At 49.3% G+C, this 19,120-nt stretch overlaps 1 protein-coding gene and 1 long non-coding RNA gene across 4 annotated transcripts in view; one reads left to right on the top strand and one right to left on the bottom strand.

Annotated features, from left to right (window-relative positions):
- ERLIN2 (ER lipid raft associated 2) overlaps window positions 1-833 on the bottom strand; it is a 71,024-nt gene extending 70,191 nt beyond the window's left edge. Inside the window, exon 1 of one of the 2 annotated variants that reach the window (XM_063925451.1) lies at window positions 737-833. The gene's annotated coding sequence lies outside the window, so the exon portion shown is untranslated. Of the gene's footprint in view, window positions 1-676; window positions 700-736 lie in introns of those variants that run through there. The other variant, XM_063925452.1, reaches the window with a different exon arrangement.
- A 28-nt stretch (window positions 834-861) lies between these two features.
- The window catches only part of LOC134931771 (uncharacterized), a 256,407-nt gene continuing 238,148 nt past the window's right edge, over window positions 862-19,120 (top strand). Inside the window, exon 1 of one of the 2 annotated variants that reach the window (XR_010179170.1) lies at window positions 862-1,054. This is a non-coding gene — a long non-coding RNA (uncharacterized LOC134931771). The remainder of the gene's footprint in view (window positions 1,055-19,120) is intronic. The other variant, XR_010179171.1, reaches the window with a different exon arrangement.

Raw genomic sequence — 19,120 nt, 5'->3', positions numbered from 1 at the left:
AGAAGCAGTTCAGCATGTAGGAAGGGGGCGGGCGCAGTAGACTGAGGGAGGCAGGGGCAGATCAGAACTGCTGTGGAGTGGTCTTAGGTGATGGTGATAACAGTCAGTTCAGCACTTAGAAGTGGAGTGGACTGAGGGTGTCAGGGTCAGCTCAGCATTGGGGGTGGAGTGGAGTAATAGTGACAGAAACAGAAACAGTACAGCACAAGGATGAGTAGTCCAGTGAGTGAAGGGGCAACTCAACACCAGTACACACACAGATGTAGGAAGCCGGGTGGAGATCAGGAAGGTTACAGACGTAGACTGTGCGGCACTAATCTTCCTGCTCATTGACATACAGTAATTACATTATCTAGTCCACAGGTTCTCAAACTCGGTCCTCAGGACCCCACACGGTGCATGTTTTGCAGGTCTCCTCACAGAATCACAAGTGACATAATTAACTCCACCTGTGGACCTTTTAAAATGTGTCAGTGATTAATTAATACACCTGTGCACCTGCTGGGTTACCTGCAAAACATGCACTGTGTGGGGTCCTGAGGACCGAGTTTGAGAACCACTGATCTAGTCTCACCCCTAAAGCACATGCAGCTCATTCCAATACGTTGCAACACACACAGGCACTGCCAGAAGACACACACGCACTGCCAGGGGAACAGACCCCGCCCTCACCCACCGATACACAAAGACACCACAGCCAGGTAATAACCCCCCGACCCCCAGCACCGCTGCTTACCAGCTAGTGACCTGTCTGATCCTAATCTTCCGGCTCTTCCACCTGCTCCTGCTACTTCCTGGTGTCGCTCGCACTGACGTCATCAAAGGTGCGCATCGCTGAGGCGGCAGCCATTTTCGTTATGGGCGCGCCCTAGTGCGGAGACTGACTTCAAGCCACCAGCAGGCGGAGCCACAGGCTGCTGCATCGTGAAAAGGACATGAGTTGTCGTGTTGTCCGTCGATTTGCAAGTTATGCTGCATGTGTCTCTGTGCTACTGATCAGTAAATGTGTATAAGGATCTGCAGAGGTTGTGCTCTTCCTCTCCTCTACCTTTCAGTAAGTGCACTGAGAACATGTATTGTATGATGCAAATTTATATATTGCATAGATGTGGCCAAAGTGTCATGTACATTACGTTATACACGTGCAGCAGGAGATGTAATAAAACATATCAGCCATAGCTGTAGCATTCTCCTCTATTCAGGAGGCGGGTTTCCGAAAAATACATATTTGTGCTGCGGGGTACACTGGGCTCCACAAGGAAAGACATAGGGGTGTAGAGTAGGATCTTGATCCGAGGCACCAACAGGCTGAAAAGCTTTGACTGTTCCCAGAATGCATAGCGCTGCCTCCTCTATAACCCCGCCTCCCTGCACAGGAGCCCAGTTTTGTAGTTGGTGCCGCAGATAGCAGGCACATAACAGAGGGGCTGCTCTGGGCAGCCCTAAGAAGAGCTTTTTTAGAAGAAAAGTGAAGACTTCAAGGGCTGTAGCAATGTGTACATATCTAGTGACATTCACTGCTGCAGCTCTATCTCTCCCCAGCGGCGCTGTACACTCCCGAGCCGTGGTTGCTGGGTAACTACAGCAGGAGGCTCCGGTTTTCATCTGAGTCAAGCACACACAATGGGGGCTTTCCGGGATTGCTTGGCCGTGCTTCGGGAGGTGGTGAGTGGGTCCCGCTTGCGGGACCCGTGCTTTATCGCGATCCGACGCGGTCTGTGGGAGGCAGGCCGCGCGCGCTGGCGGTGGACACTGTTTCGGTACAGGCGATCCCACTAGATCACCAGGGCATGGGTGCAGGTCAGGTTTTCTCTTAAAACCTTTTTCTCTGACGTCCTAGTGGATGCTGGGAACTCCGTAAGGACCATGGGGAATAGCGGCTCCGCAGGAGACTGGGCACAAAAGTAAAGCTTTAGGACTACCTGGTGTGCACTGGCTCCTCCCCCTATGACCCTCCTCCAAGCCTCAGTTAGATTTTTGTGCCCGGCCGAGAAGGGTGCATTCTAGGAGGCTCTCCTGAGTTTCTTAGAAAAAGTTTAGTTTTAGGTTTTTTATTTTCAGTGAGACCTGCTGGCAACAGGCTCACTGCATCGAGGGACTAAGGGGAGAAGAACCCAGCCTCGGAGTCCGGTCCCAGAGCCGCGCCGCCGGCCCCCTTACAGAGCCAGAAGCAAGAAGAGGTCCGGAAAATCGGCGGCAGAAGACATCAGTCTTCACCAAGGTAGCGCACAGCACTGCAGCTGTGCGCCATTGCTCCTCAGGCACACTTCACACTCCGGTCACTGAGGGTGCAGGGCGCTGGGGGGGGGCGCCCTGAGCAGCAATAAAAACACCTTGGCTGGCGAAAATACATCACATATAACCCCCAGGGCTATATGGATGTATTTTAACCCCTGCCAGAATCCATAAAAATGCGGGAGAAAAGTCAGCGAAAAAGGGGCGGAGCCTATCTCCTCAGCACACTGGCGCCATTTTTCCTCACAGCTCCGTTGGAGGGAAGCTCCCTGGCTCTCCCCTGCAGTTACTACACTACAGAAAGGGTTAAAAAAGAGAGGGGGGCACTAATTAGGCGCAGTATTAATAAAACAGCAGCTATAAGGGGAAAAACACTTCTATAAGGTTATCCCTGTATATATATATAGCGCTTTGGTGTGTGCTGGCATACTCTCCCTCTGTCTCCCCAAAGGGCTAGTGGGGTCCTGTCCTCTATCAGAGCATTCCCTGTGTGTGTGCTGTGTGTCGGTACGATTGTGTCGACATGTATGAGGAGGAAAATGGTGTGGAGGCGGAGCAATTGCCTGTAATGGAGTTGTCACCCCCTAGGGAGTCGACACCTGAGTGGCTGAGCTTATGGAAGGAATTACAAAAATGATGACATGAGACAGCCGGCTACTCAGCTTGTGCCTGTCCAGGCGTCTCAAAAGCCATCAGGGGGCTCTAAAACGCCCGTTACCTCAGATGGCAGATACAGACGCCGACACGGATACTGACTCCAGTGTCGACGATGAAGAGACGAATGTGACTTCCAGTAGGGCCACACGTTACATGATTGAGGCTATGAAAAATGTTTTACATATTTCTGATAATACAAGTACCACTAAAAAGGGTATTATGTTTGGTGAGAAAAAACTGCCTGTAGTTTTTCCTGCATCTGAGGAATTAAATGAAGTGTGTGATGAAGCGTGGGTTTCCCCCGATAAAAAACTGATAATTCCTAAAAGGTTATTAGCATCATACCCCTTCCCGCCAGAGGATAGGGCACGTTGGGAAACACCCCCTAGGGTGGATAAAGCGCTCACACGTTTGTCTAAACAGGTGGCACTACCGTCTCCGGATACGGCCGCCCTTAAGGAACCTGCTGACAGAAAGCAGGAGATTATCCTAAAATGTATATACACTCACACGGGTGTTGTACTGCGACCAGCAATCGCCTCAGCCTGGATGTGCAGTGCTGGGGTGGCGTGGTCGGATTCCCTGACTGAAAATATTGATACCCTAGATAGGGACAGTATATTACTGACTATAGAGCATTTAAAAGATGCATTTCTATATATGCGTGATGCACAGAGGGATATTTGCCGACTGGCATCAAGAGTAAGTGCGCTGTCCATTTCTGCCAGAAGAGGGTTATGGACGAGGCAGTGGTCAGGTTATGCTGACTCCAAAAGGCATATGGAAGTATTGCCTTATAAAGGGGAGGAGTTATTTGGGGTAGGTATATCAGACCTGGTGGCCACGGCAACTGCTGGGAAATCCACATTTTTACCCCAGGTAGCCTCTCAACATAAGAAGACGCCGTATTATCAGGCGCAGTCCTTTCGGCCCCATAAGGGCAAGCGGGCAAAAGGCTCCTCATTTCTGCCCCGTGGCAGAGGGAGAGGAAAAAGGCTGCAGCAAACAGCCAGTTCCCAGGAACAGAAGCCCTCTCCCGTTTCTGCCAAGTCCTCAGCATGACGCTGGGGCTTCACTAGCGGACTCAGGCACGGTGGGGGCCCGTCTCAGGAATTTCAGCGTGCAGTGGGCTCACTCACAGGGGACCCCTGGATCCTTCAGGTGGTATCTCAGGGGTACAAATTGGAATTCGAGACGTCTCCCCCTCGCCGTTTCCTAAAGTCTGCTTTACCGACGTCTCCCTCCGACAGGGAGGCGGTATTGGAAGCCTTTCACAAGCTGTATTCCCAGCAGGTGATAATCAAGGTACCCCTCCTGCAACAGGGAAAGGGGTATTATTATTCCACGCTGTTTGTGGTACCGAAGCCGGACGGCTCGGTGAGACCTATTTTAAATCTGAAATCTTTGAACACTTACATACAAAGGTTCAAATTCAAGATGGAGTCACTCAGAGCGGTGATTGCGAACCTGGAAGAACGGGATTATATGGTGTCTTTGGACATCAAGGATGCTTACCTCCATGTCCCAATTTACCCTTCTCACCAAGGGTACCTCAGGTTTGTGGTACAGAACTGTCACTATCAGTTTCAGACGCTGCCGTTTGGTTTGTCCACGGCACCCCGGGTCTTTACCAAGGTAATGGCCGAAATGATGATACTCCTTCGAAGGGAGTTTTATTTATCCCTTACTTGGACGATCTCCTGATAAGGGCAAGATCCAGGGAACAGTTGGTAGTCGGGGTAGCACTATCTCAAGTAGTGTTGCGGCAGCACGGTTGGATTCTCAATATTCCAAAGTCGCAGCTGATCCCGACGACACGTCTTCTATTCCTAGGAATGATCCTGGACACAGTCCAGAAAAAGGTGTTTCTCCCGGAGGAGAAAGCCAGGGAGTTATCCGAACTAGTCAGAAACCTCCTAAAACCAGGCCAAGTGTCAGTGCATCTATGCACAAGGGGTCCTGGGAAAATGGTGGCTTCCTACGAAGCAATTCCATTCGGCAGATTCCACGCAAGAACTTTCCAGTGGGACCTGCTAGACAAATGGTCCGGATCGCATCTTCAGATGCATCAGCGGATAACCCAGTCACCAAAGACAAGGGTGTCTCTCCTGTGGTGGTTGCAGAGTGCTCATCTTTTAGAGGGCCGCAGATTCGGCATTCAGGACTGGGTCCTGGTGACCACGGATGCCAGCCTGCGAGGCTGGGGAGCAGTCACACAGGGAAGGAATTTCCAGGGCTTGTGGTCAAGCCTGAAGACATCTCTTCACATAAGTATCCTGGAGCTAAGGGCCATTTACAATGCTCTAAGCCTAGCAAGACCTCTGCTTCAAGGTCAGCCGGTGCTGATCCAGTCAGACAACATCACGGCAGTCGCCCATGTAAACAGACAGGGCGGCACAAGAAGCAGGAGGGCAATGGCAGAAGCTGCAAGGATTCTTCGCTGGGCGAAAAATCATGTGATAGCACTGTCAGCAGTGTTCATTCCGGGAGTGGACAACTGGGAAGCAGACTTCCTCAGCAGGAACGACCTCCACCCGGGAGAGTGGGGACTTCACCCAGAAGTCTTCCACATGATTGTGAACCGTTGGGAAAAACCAAAGGTGGACATGATGGCGTCCCGCCTCAACAAAAAACTGGACAGGTATTGCGCCAGGTCAAGGGACCCTCAGGCAATAGCTGTGGACGCTGTGGTAACACCGGGGGTGTACCAGTCAGTGTATGTGTTCCCTCCTCTGCCTCTCATACCCAAGGTACTGAGAATTATAAGACGGAGAGGAGTAAGAACTATACTCGTGGCTCCGGATTGGCCAAGAAGGACTTGGTACCCGGAACTTCAAGAGATGCTCACAGAGGACCCGTGGCCTCTACCTCTAAGAAGGGACCTGCTCCAGCAAGGACCCTGTCTGTTCCAAGACTTACCGCGGCTGCGTTGACGGCATGGCGGTTGAACGCCGGATCCTGAAGGAAAAAGGCATTCCGGATGAAGTCATCCCGACCCTGATCAAAGCCAGGAAGGATGTAACCGAAAAACATTATCACCGCATTTGGCGTAAATATGTTGCGTGGTGCGAGGCCAGGAAGGCCCCTACAGAGGAATTTCAACTGGGTCGATTCCTGCATTTCCTGCAAACAGGAGTGTCTATGGGCCTAAAATTAGGATCCATTAAGGTTCAGATTTCGGCCCTGTCGATTTTCTTCCAAAAAGAACTGGCTTCAGTTCCTGAAGTTCAGACGTTTGTCAAGGGGGTGCTGCATATACAGCCTCCTTTTGTGCCTCCAGTGGCACCTTGGGATCTCAATGTGGTTTTGGGGTTCCTAAAATCACATTGGTTTGAACCGCTTAAATCTGTGGATTTGAAATATCTCACATGGAGAGTGGTCATGCTGTTGGCCATGGCTTCGGCCAGGCGCGTGTCAGAATTGGCGGTTTTATCTTATAAAAGCCTTACCTGATTTTTCATACGGACAGGGCAGAATTGAGGACTCGTCCTCAATTTCTCCCTAAGGTGGTTTCAGCGTTTCACCTGAACCAGCCTATTGTGGTACCTGCGGCTACTAGGTACTTGGAGGACTCCAAGTTGCTGGACGTTGTCAGGGCCCTGAAAATATATGTTTCCAGGACGGCTGGAGTCAGAAAATCTGACTCGCTGTTTATCCTGTATGCACCCAACAAGCTGGGTGCTCCTGCTTCTAAGCAGACTATTGCTCGTTGGATTTGTAGTACAATTCAGCTTGCACATTCTGTGGCAGGCCTGCCACAGCCAAAATCTGTAAATGCCCACTCCACAAGGAAGGTGGGCTCATCTTGGGCGGCTGCCTGAGAGGTCTCGGCTTTACAACTTTGCCGAGCAGCTACTTGGTCAGGGGCAAAAACGTTTGCAAAATTCTACAAATTTGATACCCTGGCTGAGGAGGACCTGGAGTTCTCTCATTCGGTGCTGCAGAGTCATCCGCACTCTCCCGCCCGTTTGGGAGCTTTGGTATAATCCCCATGGTCCTTACGGAGTTCCCAGCATCCACTAGGACGTCAGAGAAAATAAGAATTTACTTACCGATAATTCTATTTCTCGTAGTCCGTAGTGGATGCTGGGCGCCCATCCCAAGTGCGGATTGTCTGCAATACTTGTACATAGTTATTGTTAACTAAATCGGGTTATTGTTGTTGTGAGCCATCTTTCCAGAGGCTCCTCTGTTATCATGCTGTTAACTGGGTTCAGATCACAGGTTGTACGGTGTGATTGGTGTGGCTGGTATGAGTCTTACCCGGGATTCATAAATCCTTCCTTATTGTGTACACTCGTCCGGGCACAGTATCCTAACTGAGGCTTGGAGGAGGGTCATAGGGGGAGGAGCCAGTGCACACCAGGTAGTCCTAAAGCTTTACTTTTGTGCCCAGTCTCCTGCGGAGCCGCTATTCCCCATGGTCCTTACGGAGTTCCCAGCATCCACTACGGACTACGAGAAATAGAATTATCGGTAAGTAAATTCTTATTTTTGTGTGTAGCCCGCAGTACCTGGTGGTTTTGCCAGCAGAGGGGATAAGGCTTAGACCTGGAACCCCTCCCCCAGCTCCAGGGCGCCATTTCCAGCAAATGTTCCCGCCCTGGAGCTGCATATCTGTCTCTCCCTCACTCATTGTCAGTGTTTGGGCGCCATTTCTCTCAGCTACACTGTTCCTGGGACTGCTTGGGCAAATCCTCCTTTGTAAGCCGCCTGGTTGACAGCGCTGTGACTTTACATGACACGTAAGTATTCTACATGTCAATTAGACAGTGTTAGTTAAGAAAGAGTGCATTTAGTCAGGGTTCTCAGGTACAAGTACCCTGTGACATACATCCAGTTCTTACTGTGCAGTGTTATATCTATTGACTACATAGCTATATATATAAGCTGGTCCAGTGCAGTATTATTGTTAGTAATAACCTCTGCATTGTATAACTGTGACTATATGTGTGTGCATTAGCTTGCTGAGTGGTTTCCATTTCGTGTCTCTCACTCAACTTGCTATCCTTATATTCTATAACCTGAGGGGGCTTGGTGCGTCAGGTTTTATAATTCTATAGGATTTTCACAAGATATACTTTAATACGTATTTTTCTCTGTGATTTTGGTCACCGTATCTCTCCTGTATCCCTGCTTGTGCTGACTACACTGCGCAGGGGTTTGGGCAAGAGGTATTGTGCTGCTGACAATTGTACTGTGTTACCTGATACTGCAAGTTATATCACGTCTGCTTCTGAAGGTAACGGTTCTGGGGCTGAACACACTGCCGGTGTTGCTGAAGCCGCAGATCCCTATGAGGAGACCATAGCAGCTGTGGGCTCTGGTTCTGGGTGCTCCTTGCCCCCCAGTGGGACTGTGGCAACGGGGGTGCATAATGACCCACGTGGGCTACTTTCTCCACGCTTCTACATACGCTAGTTACTAAACTAACACCCCCTATGGGACCTCCTATGCCGGTGCAACCGTATGTGGTCCCTGCAGCTAACCCGCCGTGGGCGGATAATTTGTCTGCTCAATTGAAGAAGTTGAACCAGTCCTTGACTACTAAAAAGTCTGACCCTCGCTCGCCTCAGAAACCAGATAGGTTCAAGCGTCAGAAGGTGGTTAAACAAGTTTTACCTCACTCTGACCACCTAGTGGATATACGTCAGGAACCCTGGGGAAACCCGGGAAAGAAGTTTGTGCCTCAAAAGAACATGCTGGCTCGCTATCCCCTCGCGCCAGAGCTGTCTAAAAATTGGGAAACGCCTCCAGTAGACTCACATGTGGCTAGGATGGTGGTTTCCTCAGCTCTACCTGTCACTACCATCACGTCTCTAAAAGAGCCTACGGATAAACGTGTGGAGGGTTGTCTAAAAGCGATTTACACCCTCACGGGTGCTGCACAAAGGCCCACTATTGCAGCAACATGGGCTGCAGAGGCTATTGAAGCATGGGCCCTAGAGTTAGAAGCTGAAATCTCTTCTGACCATGCTAGACAATGCTTGTCATATATTGTCACAGCTTCTCACTATATTAAAGAGGCGGCTTCTGATGCCGGTGTCCTAGCAGCCAAGGCCTCTACTACATCAGTCCTGGCTCGCCGGATATTGTGGCTGAGATCCTGGTCTGTGGATCTGGACTCTAGAAAAACCCTGGAGGTACTCCCTTTCAAGGGAGATACTCTGTTTGGGGAGGACTTAAATAAGATAGTGGCTGACTTGGCTACTGCCAAAACTGCCTGTCTGCCAAGTACCGCTCCTTCTGTGTCGAAGGCTAAATGTACGTACTTTCGCCCCTTTCGTCCTTCAGGTAAAGCAAAAGGTCAGGCGTACAACAAGCAGGCCCGCAGTTCCAAACCTGGTAAGCCGAAGCCCAAAAGAGCCTGGGCTGCCCGTCAGCCAGCTTCCAAGACCGATAAGCCTGCCGCATGACGGGGCGGGCCTCCCCCTGGGGGATCCCAGGGTGGGGGGCCTGCTTCTAGGGTATACCCAGGAATGGTTGAAGACCACTTCAGATGCCTGGGTACGGGAAGTCGTCACTCGAGGTTACGCTATAGCCTTCAAAAACCGACCCCCTCATCGATTTTGCCGGACAGACGTCCCGTTGGACCAGACAAAGGCAAACACTCTACATTCGGTGGTACAGACCCTCCTGGATACAGGTGTCATAGTACAGGTGCCTCTTGCTTAGAGGGGCCGGGGTAACTATTCTCTGCTGTTTCTGGTCCCGAAACCAAATGGGTTCTCCCGGCCCATTCTCAACCTCAAGGCATTGAACAGGTTTGTGAAAGTTTCTAAGTTCCGTATGGAAACCCTTCGTTCTATAGTTCTGGCCTTGGAACCTGGGGACTACATGGTCTGCCTGGACATACAGGATGCTTACCTGCATATTCCTATAGCAGTGTCACATCAGCAATACCTGAGGTTTGCGATTGGCAACCTCCATTACCAGTTTCGGGCGTTACCTTTTGGTTTAACTATGGCTCCGCGAGTCTTCACCAAAGTCATGGCGGTGATGACGGTGGTACTCCGCCGTCAAGGGGTCAGGATACTGCCGTATCTGGACGACTTGTTAATCCTGGCAAATTCCCCAGAACTTCTCCTACGTCATCTGGATATGTGTTATGATTCTAATACTCAGGTCTGGGGTGATCTAATATGAAAGGACCTGAATACCAGAACGTAATGCGGGGAAAGGAATGGGAATAGCCCCTGGCGCCCTATCTCCGTTGTCTCGCCCGTGCTGTCAGTACACTCTTGCGAGACTATGGTTGCTTGGGCCCATGGCAGCTGCGTTTGAAGGGCGGATTACGTCTGCCCAACTCCGATGCCCCCTCAGGTCTTAATGAGAGACAAAGAGTGAACCGAGACAGGGTGATAACAAGGGGCCCTCTAACTAAACAACAAGGCCAGGGGCTACTAACAAACCTAAAACTAAAGTATGTGCGGATTACCACCAGGGAAAAGAACAACCAAAATACTCCACTTGTCCACTCTCCTACACGGCACCGCCGAGTTCCGGAGAGGACTGTAGAAGTGGATACCTCCGCAAATGCTCCAAAACCAGAACACAATATAAAGCGGCCTAGGCCGCAGCACGCGGCAGAGCCGCCACTCACGAAACCAAACGAGATCCTCTAAAGACTGTCACAGGTAAATGAGGACCAGGAGAACTCCTTGGGATGAGATGACAAACACCAAGACTCAGGAACTCAGAAGACTGGAATGACCGGGCACAGCAGACCAGGAACAGACGTTCACCAACATGAGCAGCATGTAGGAAACTATCACCGGCGTCTGTGTGAGGCACTGAGAAGGTATTTAGCAGGGAATCCTCCAATCAGAGTCCAGAGCCTGATTACAATGAATGTCGTGCAGCTGCCTTGCTGCACGACCAGAAAACATGTGTGCACAGTTAAATAATCAACCCAGCAACGGGGAACGCGATCCGTCCGTGGCGTCCCCGTTGCTAGGGGCTCGGCGCGCCCGGCGTCCTAGCGTTGCTAGGGAGCCGGCGGCTCAGCGCGCACGGCGTCCTAGCGTTGCTAGGGACCCGGCGGCTCAGCGCGCTCGGCGTCCCTAGTTGCTAGGCGCCGGGCCGGGAGGAAGTCCGGACCGCGGCGCCTAACAGTACCCCCCCCCCCTTGACCTCCTCAAGGGGTCAACGAACCCCTAAAGCCAGGTTTCTGAGGAAATTCCTGAAAGAATAATCTCTTGAGTTTAGGGGCATGTAGATCCTTATCCAAGACCTCTCCCCCGGACCATAGCCTTTCCAGTGAACCAAAAAATAAAGCCGGCCCCGGGAAACTTTTGAATCTAACACCTTCTCTATCAAGAACTCCTGTTGTCCCTGCACATCCACTGGAGATCTACCCTGGGAGGTCCTCCGAGGAAATCTGCTGGAAGAAACATATTGTTTCAACAGGGAACAATGGAAAGTATTCCCAATTCTGAGAGATCTTGGCAAGCGTAGCCGAAAAGCAACTGGGTTGACCTTCTTAATGATAAGAAACGGTCCAATAAATTTGGGTCCCAGTTTAGCCGAGGGTTGTCGAAGCTTGATTTTGCCAGTTGACAACCATACCTTATCTCCCACCTTAAAAGTGCAAGGACGTCGGAGCCTATCAGAAAATTTCTTTTCTCGGAAGGCCGCTTTTCTGAGGGCAAGGTGCACTTTTCTCCAAATTGCTCTGAGATGGGAGGTTAAGGTCTACGAGGAAACTGGAGAATGATGGAAAAAAGAGTTGGCTCTAGGATGAAAACCAAAGACTGAAAAGAATGGGGACTCCTTGGTGGAGGAATGACAAGAGTTATTATAAGCAAATTCGGCCAAAGGAAGAAACTCGGACCAATCATTCTGGAGTTTGGCCGAATACAAGCGTAAGTACTGTTTTAATGACTGGTTGACTCGTTCGGTTTGCCCGTTAGACTGTGGATGGTAACCCGATGTTAAAGACAGTTTCATCTTCAATGAGGCACAAAAACGTTTCCAGAATCGTGCGATGAATAGTGGACCCCGATCAGAGACCACATCAGTGGGCAAACCATGGAGCCTGAACACATGGCGGAGGAACAAAACTGCCAACCCTTGAGCAGAGGGTAATCGGGGAAGAGCAATGAAATGAGCCATTTTACTAAAACGGTCCACTACCACCCAAATGACTCGCAATCCGGCTGAAAGGGGAAGGTCCACCACGAAATCCATGGAAATATGAGACCATGGCCTGAGAGGAACGGCTAAAGGCATAAGTTGCCCGATAGGCAACGAACGAGGAACCTTATGCTGTGCACAAACCTGACAGGAATGGACGAATTCCTTAACGTCTTTAGAAAGACTAGGCCACCACACTGAGCGAGAGACTAACTCCAAGGTCTTAGTGATACCCGGATGCCCCGAGACTTTGTTGTCATGAAACTCAGTTAAAACAGTGCCTCTCAAAAATTCAAGGACAAAAAGACGACCAGCAGGAGTAAGTCTAGGAGCTTGGTGTTGAAGCTGGTTTAACTGAGTAAATAAATCCTGTGTGAGGCCTGCCCGGATGACTGAAGATGGAACTATGGGAGTAGTAACAGGATTGCTATTGTGAACCGGAAGAAAGCAACGTCACAGGGCATCAGCTTTCGTATTCTTGGAACCAGGCCTGAAGGTGATTATAAACCTGAAACGAGTAAAAAAACAATGCCCAACGTGCCTGCCGAGCATTAAGCCGTTTAGCTGATTCAAAATATTGCAGGTTCTTATGGTCAGTAAAAACAGTAATAGTATGCCTAGCTCCCTCCAGCCAATGCCTCCATTCCTCGAAAGCCCATTTTACTGCCAGTAATTCCCGATTACCAACGTCATAGTTGGATTCAGCGGAGGAGAATTTCCTGGACATGAAGGCACAAGGATGTAACTCCTGAGACTCCGGATCTTCCTGAGAAAGGATAGCCCCCACTCCAACCTCTGAGGCATCAACCTCCACAATAAAGGGAAGCTCCGGATTAGGATGTCTGAGGACAGGAGCTGAGACAAAGGCCTGCTTCAAGGCCCGGAAGGCTTACTCAGCTTCAAGCGACCAATTGGAGGGATCTGCTCCTTTTTTAGTCAAAGCTACTATGGGAGCGACCAGGTCAGAAAAAGTTTGAATGAACCGCCTATAATAATTAGCAAACCCTAAAAAGCGCTGAATTGCTTTTAAATTAGTGGGTTGCGCCCAATTAAGGATGGCCTGGAGTTTTTTCGGTTCCATGAAAAATCCCTGGGGAGAAATAATGTACCCCAAGAAAAACACCTCTGTGATGTGAAAATCACACTTCTCAAGCTTGGCATATAAATGATTCTCTCGTAATTTTTGAAGAACCAGACGCACCTGGGTAACATGTTGTTCCATAGACTCAGAGTATATCAAAATGTCGTCAAGATAAAGTCACGGAGAACATCGTTAATGAGGTCTTGAAAAACCGCCGGAGCATTTGACAGGCCGAACGGCATCACCAGGTATTCATAGTGACCCGATACGAGATATGGGGTGGTATCTGTCTATGTACAGGGCGCATATAAAATATTTATAACGTGGAATACATCCCTTTTATTATTGAGAAGATGGTATATCCTTCGTATGACAACTTGATGGTTTCTCTGATTTCTCCTTCCTCCTCTCGTAGAGTCATATAGTGATCCCAATGTTCATATAAAACAGAAGTAAAGAAAAAATGTGTAGAACAGTTTTTCACCAATTGGTTATTTCCACAAATTTAGGAAATAAAAGGGCGTACCCCACTCACACAGAGACAAGTGAGTGGAAACCCATAAAGGTATCTTTCAACCAGATAAATTTCTTTAGAGTGTTGAAGACTAAATTTCAGGAGCGTACCCAAAACTCACATAAAGGTATCTTTAAAATCTTTTGATCTGTCAGATGCGAATCCAAATCTGGTCGTCCCAGGCTACTCACAGTTTGAACAAACAGTACTGTGAGTAGCCTGGGACGACCAGATTTGGATTCATTTTTGAATTTTTATTTTTTATTTTTGCTATTTGTATTTTGACATCTGTTCTTAAGAAGAAATGTTTTTGACTTTTTAATGCATTTGGGAAATAAACCCTCCGTTTTAACTAAACAAAGAGGAATCCTTCCCTGTTTTCTTCGTGTATCCTGTGTGGAATAATTTCCTGAGACCGAGGATAAAGATACCATGATAGGAGTTGAATACCTCCATATCCAGTGAGTTGTGGTACGCATTTTCCTTGGTGGTAGAAAACTTAAAAGATACCTTTATGTATATGTTCCAACTGAAAACTGTGTAAGTTGGGGTACGCATCTGACAGATCAAAAGATTTTAAAGGTACCTTTATGTGATTTCTCATCATTTCACTATTGTGAGTTTTGGGTACGCTCCTGAAATTTAGTCTTCAACACTCTAAAGAAATTTATCTGGTTGAAAGATACCTTTATGGGTTTCCACTCACTTGTCTCTGTGTGAGTGGGGTACGCCCTTTTATTTCCTAAATTTGTGGAAATAACCAATTGGTGAAAAACTGTTCTACACATTTTTTCTTTACTTCTGTTTTATATAAACATTGGGATCACTATATGACTCTACGAGAGGAGGAAGGAGAAATCAGAGAAACCATCAAGTTGTCATACGAAGGATATACCATCTTCTCAATAATAAAAGGGATGTATTCCACGTTATAAATATTTTATATGCGCCCTGTACATAGACAGATACCACCCCATATCTCGTATTGTATACTGCTCTTGTAAAATTGGTGATTTTTACTTTGGCATTTGCAGTGGACGGGCTGCACTGCGCCACACGGGCGAACAGTTCAGAACAAACCTTCTTCTTTTTTGTGTCTATTCATAGTGACCCGACTGAGTGCTGAAAGCCGTCTTCCACTCATCCCCAGATTTTATTCGGATGAGGTTGTAAGCTCCCCTAAGATCAACTTTCGAAAAGATCACGGCGGAGCGTAACTGATCAAAAAGCACTGAAATTAATGGCAAAGGATAGGTGTTTTTCACAGAGATCTTATTCAGAGCCCTAAAATCAATACATGGTCTAAGTGACCCATCTTTTTTCTCAACAAAGAAAAATCCTGCACTCAACTGAGATTTTGAAGGCCTAATAAAACCTTTTTTAAGTCTTTCCTGAATGTAATTATTCATGGCCGTGGTTTCTGGCCCAGACAGGGCATATAATTTCCCTTTAGGCAAAGTGGCACCTGGTACTAACTCAATTGCACAATCGTAGGACCGATGGGGAGGCAGAATGTCCGCATTGCCTTTGGAGAACACATTGGCAAAATCCTGATATTCCACAGGAATAAGCTCTGGGACGATTGCTGCAACCCGGACTGGATAAGAAATACATTCCTTAACACAAAAAGGACCCCATTGGGAAATCTCCCCGGACCGCCAATCAATGGTGGGATTATGAAAGGCAAGCCAAGGGTGACCCAAAACTACAGGAACTGCTGGACAATGTGTAAGGTAGAATTCTATATCTTCAGAATGTAAGGCTCCTACTGTAAGTAATACTGGAGGTGTGCGGTGAGTAATTATCCCACTGGAAAGCGGACCCCCATCTAACCCGTGCATGGTGATACGTTTATCCAACGGTATCTGTGGAATGCCTAAGGCCTTAGCCCAAGTTAAATCCATAAAATTTCCTGCAGCTCCACTGTCGACAAAGGCCGACACCAATGAACTGAGGCTGCCAAAGGAATTTTAACAGGGACTAAGAGAGAGTCATTTGAGGAGATAAGCTGCAGACCTAAGTGAACCCCCTCACAATTCACTTGGTCAGAGCGTTTCCCGACTTGTTCGGGCAGTTGCGAGCAATATGTCCCTTACCACCACAGTACAAACAAAGACCAGAACTTAATCTTCTGGTTCTTTCCTCTGGGGACAGCCGGGAGAGACCCATCTGCATGGGCTCCTCGACGTCCTCTGGAAAGGTATAAACACAAGGACTAGGCCTAACAGTTGTTCCTCTTTCAGCCCTCCGCTCTCGGAGACGACGATCTATTTTTATAGCAAGCTCCATGAGTTTATCGAGAGTCTCAGGAGCGGGGTACTGGAGGAGACTGTCTTTAATAAGTTCAGATAAACCGAGGCGAAACTGACTGCGCAGGGCCGGGTCATTCCAGCCACAGTCGTTCGACCAGCGGCGAAATTCGGTACAATACACCTCTGCTGGATTTTTACCTTGTTTGAGAGCACGCAGGTGACTCTCAGCTGACGCCTCTCTATCTGGGTCATCATACAACAGACCTAATGATCTAAAAAAGGCGTCTACAGATAACAAAGCAGGATCTTCAGCTTTTAACCCAAACGCCCAGGTCTGTGGATCCCCCTGGAGTAACAACATAATAATCCCAACCTGCTGAGATTCAGTACCAGAGGAACTAGGCCTTAAACGAAAATATAGCTTACAAGCTTCTTTAAAATTAAAAAAATCTTTTCGGTTACCCGAAAAACGGTCGGGTAAATGCATCTTTGGTTCTGGGACCACCCTCGGGGAGGCTCGCAAAAGATCTTCCTGCGATCTCACCCGAAGAGAAAGGTCCTGAACCATCTGAGTAAGTTCTTGAATTTGGTTAACTAAAAGCTGACCGGGATTTGGTCCTAACCCTGCCGGATTCATGAAGCCGGTTAACTCTTACCAAAACTGAATGGGAAAAAAATTAAAACCCCTCTTTTTTTTTTTTTTTAAGTTTTTTGGGCCGGTGATAATGTTATGATTCTAATACTCAGGTCTGGGGTGATCTAATATGAAAGGACCTGAATACCAGAACGTAATGCTGGGAAAGGGGAAAGGAATGGGAATAGCCCCTGGCGCCCTATCTCCGTTGTCTCGCCCGTGCTGTCAGTACACTCTTGCGAGACTATGGTTGCTTGGGCCCATGGCAGCCGCGTTTGAAGGGCGGATTACGTCTGCCCAACTCCGATGCCCCCTCAGGTCTTAATGAGAGACAAAGAGTGAACCGAGACAGGGTGATAACAAGGGGCCCTCTAACTAAACAACAAGGCCAGGGGCTACTAACAAACCTAAAACTAAAGTATGCGCGGATTACCGCCAGGGAAAAGAACAACCAAAATACTCCACTTGTCCACTCTCCTACACGGCACCGCCGAGTTCCGGAGAGGACTGTAGAAGCGGATACCTCCGCAAATGCTCCAAAACCAGAACACAATATAAAGCGGCCTAGGCCGCAGCACGCGGCAGAGCCGCCACTCACGAAACCAAACGAGATCCTCTAAAGACTGTCACAGGTAAATGAGGACCAGGAGAACTCCTTGGGATGAGATGACAAACACCAAGACTCAGGAACTCAGAGGACTGGAATGACCGGGCACAGCAGACCAGGAACAGACGTTCACCAACATGAGCAGCATGCAGGAAGCTATCACCGGCGTCTGTGTGAGGCACTGAGAAGGTATTTAGCAGGGAATCCTCCAATCAGAGTCCAGAGCCTGATTACAATGAATGTCGTGCAGCTGCCTTGCTGCATGACCAGAAAACGTGTGCACAGTTAAATAATCAACCCAGCAATGGGGAACGCGGTCCGTCCGTGGCGTCCCCGTTGCTAGGGTCCCGGCGGCTCGGCGCGCCCGGCGTCCTAGCGTTGCTAGGGAGCCGGCGGCTCAGCGCGCACGGCGTCCTAGCGTTGCTAGGGACCCGGCGGCTCAGCGCGCTCGGCGTCCCTAGTTGCTAGGCGCCGGGCCGGGAGGAAGTCCGGACCGCGGCGCCTAACAATATGACTGTCCAGTTTCTACAAGCCCACGGGTGGCTCATCAACTGGAAGAAATCCTCCCTGGTCCCTGCTCAGAGCATGGTGCACCTGGGAGCGCTGTTGGACACTCACAACCAGCGGTTGTTCTTGTCTCAGGAGAAAGTCCTGAAGCTTCAGGACAGGATTCGTTGCTTCCTTTCTCGTCCGCAAGTGTTGATACATTCGGCGATGCAGGTGCTGGGCCTCATGGTATCAGCATTCATCATGGTGGAATATGCTCAATTCCATTCTCGCCCCCTCCAGAGGCTGATTCTAGCCAAGTGGGACGGCCTGCCTCACCGGATCAGGTCTCACATGATCTCATTGACTCCGGAGGTCCGTCTGTCGCTGCACTGGTGGCTCCAGGACCAACGATTGTGCAGGGGCCGTCCCTTCTGGATATCCGACTGGGTCCTGTTGACGACAGATGCCAGTCTAAGAGGTTGGGGAGCGGTGCTGGAGCAACACTCCCTTCAGGGTTGGTGGACCAAGGAGGAATCTCTCCTCTCGATCAACATTCTGGAATTGCGGGCGGTCTTCAATGCGTTGAACCTGGCCCAGCATTTAATTCAGAACCGTCCTGTTCAAGTACAGTCGGTCAACGCCACCACAGTGGCTTACATAAATCATCAAGGCGGCACTCGAAGCCGTTTGGCAATGAAGGAAATCTCACGGATTCTACATTGGGCGGAACGCTATCTACCGGCCATATCGGCAATATTCATTCCGGGAGTCTTGTATTGGGAAGCGGACTTTCTCAGTCGTCAGGATGTACACGCCGGAGAGTGGGGCCTCCATCCAGAAGTGTTTCAACTCCTAGTGGAAAAGTAGGGCCTTCCAGACGTGGATCTGATGGCGTCTCGACACAATCACAAGGTTCCGGTCTTCGGAGAAAGAACAAGGGATCCTCAAGCAGCATTTGCGGATGCGCTAGCGGTGCCGTGGAGGTTTCGGCTGCCGTACGTGTTCCCTCCGGTGTCACTCCTGCCCAGGGTAATTCGGAAGTTCAAGCAAGAAAAAGGAATTCTGCTTCTCATAGTTCCAGCGTGGCCCAGACGGCACTGGTTCTCAGACCTGCAGGGCTTATCGTCAGAGCGTCCAATTCTACTTCCACAACGCCCAGACCTCCTCGTTCAGGGCCCCTGTGTCTACCAGGACCTAGCCCGGCTGTCTTTGACGGCGTGGCTCTTGAAGCTTCCGTCTTATGGGCTAAAGGGTTTTCTGAGGCGGTTATTCAAACTATGTTGCTGGCCCAGAAACCGGCTTCTGCTCGGATTTACTATAGGGTCTGGCATTCTTACTTTGTTTGGTGCGCATCTAACAATTATGACGCTTCCAAGTTTAGTATAGCCAAGTTGTTGGCTTTTCTTCAGCAGGGCCTGCATCTGCCCTCCCTCAAGGGTCAAATATCAGCCTTGTCGGTGTGGTTTCAGAGAAAGATTGCGACCTTACCTGATGTGCATACCTTTACTCAGGGTGT

The sequence above is a fragment of the Pseudophryne corroboree genome, chromosome 6 (assembly GCF_028390025.1).
Source record: "Pseudophryne corroboree isolate aPseCor3 chromosome 6, aPseCor3.hap2, whole genome shotgun sequence".
Lineage (NCBI taxonomy): Eukaryota > Metazoa > Chordata > Amphibia > Anura > Myobatrachidae > Pseudophryne > Pseudophryne corroboree.
The sequence above is the reverse complement of the archived record's forward strand: the minus strand, read 5'-3'. Positions and strand labels throughout refer to the sequence as shown.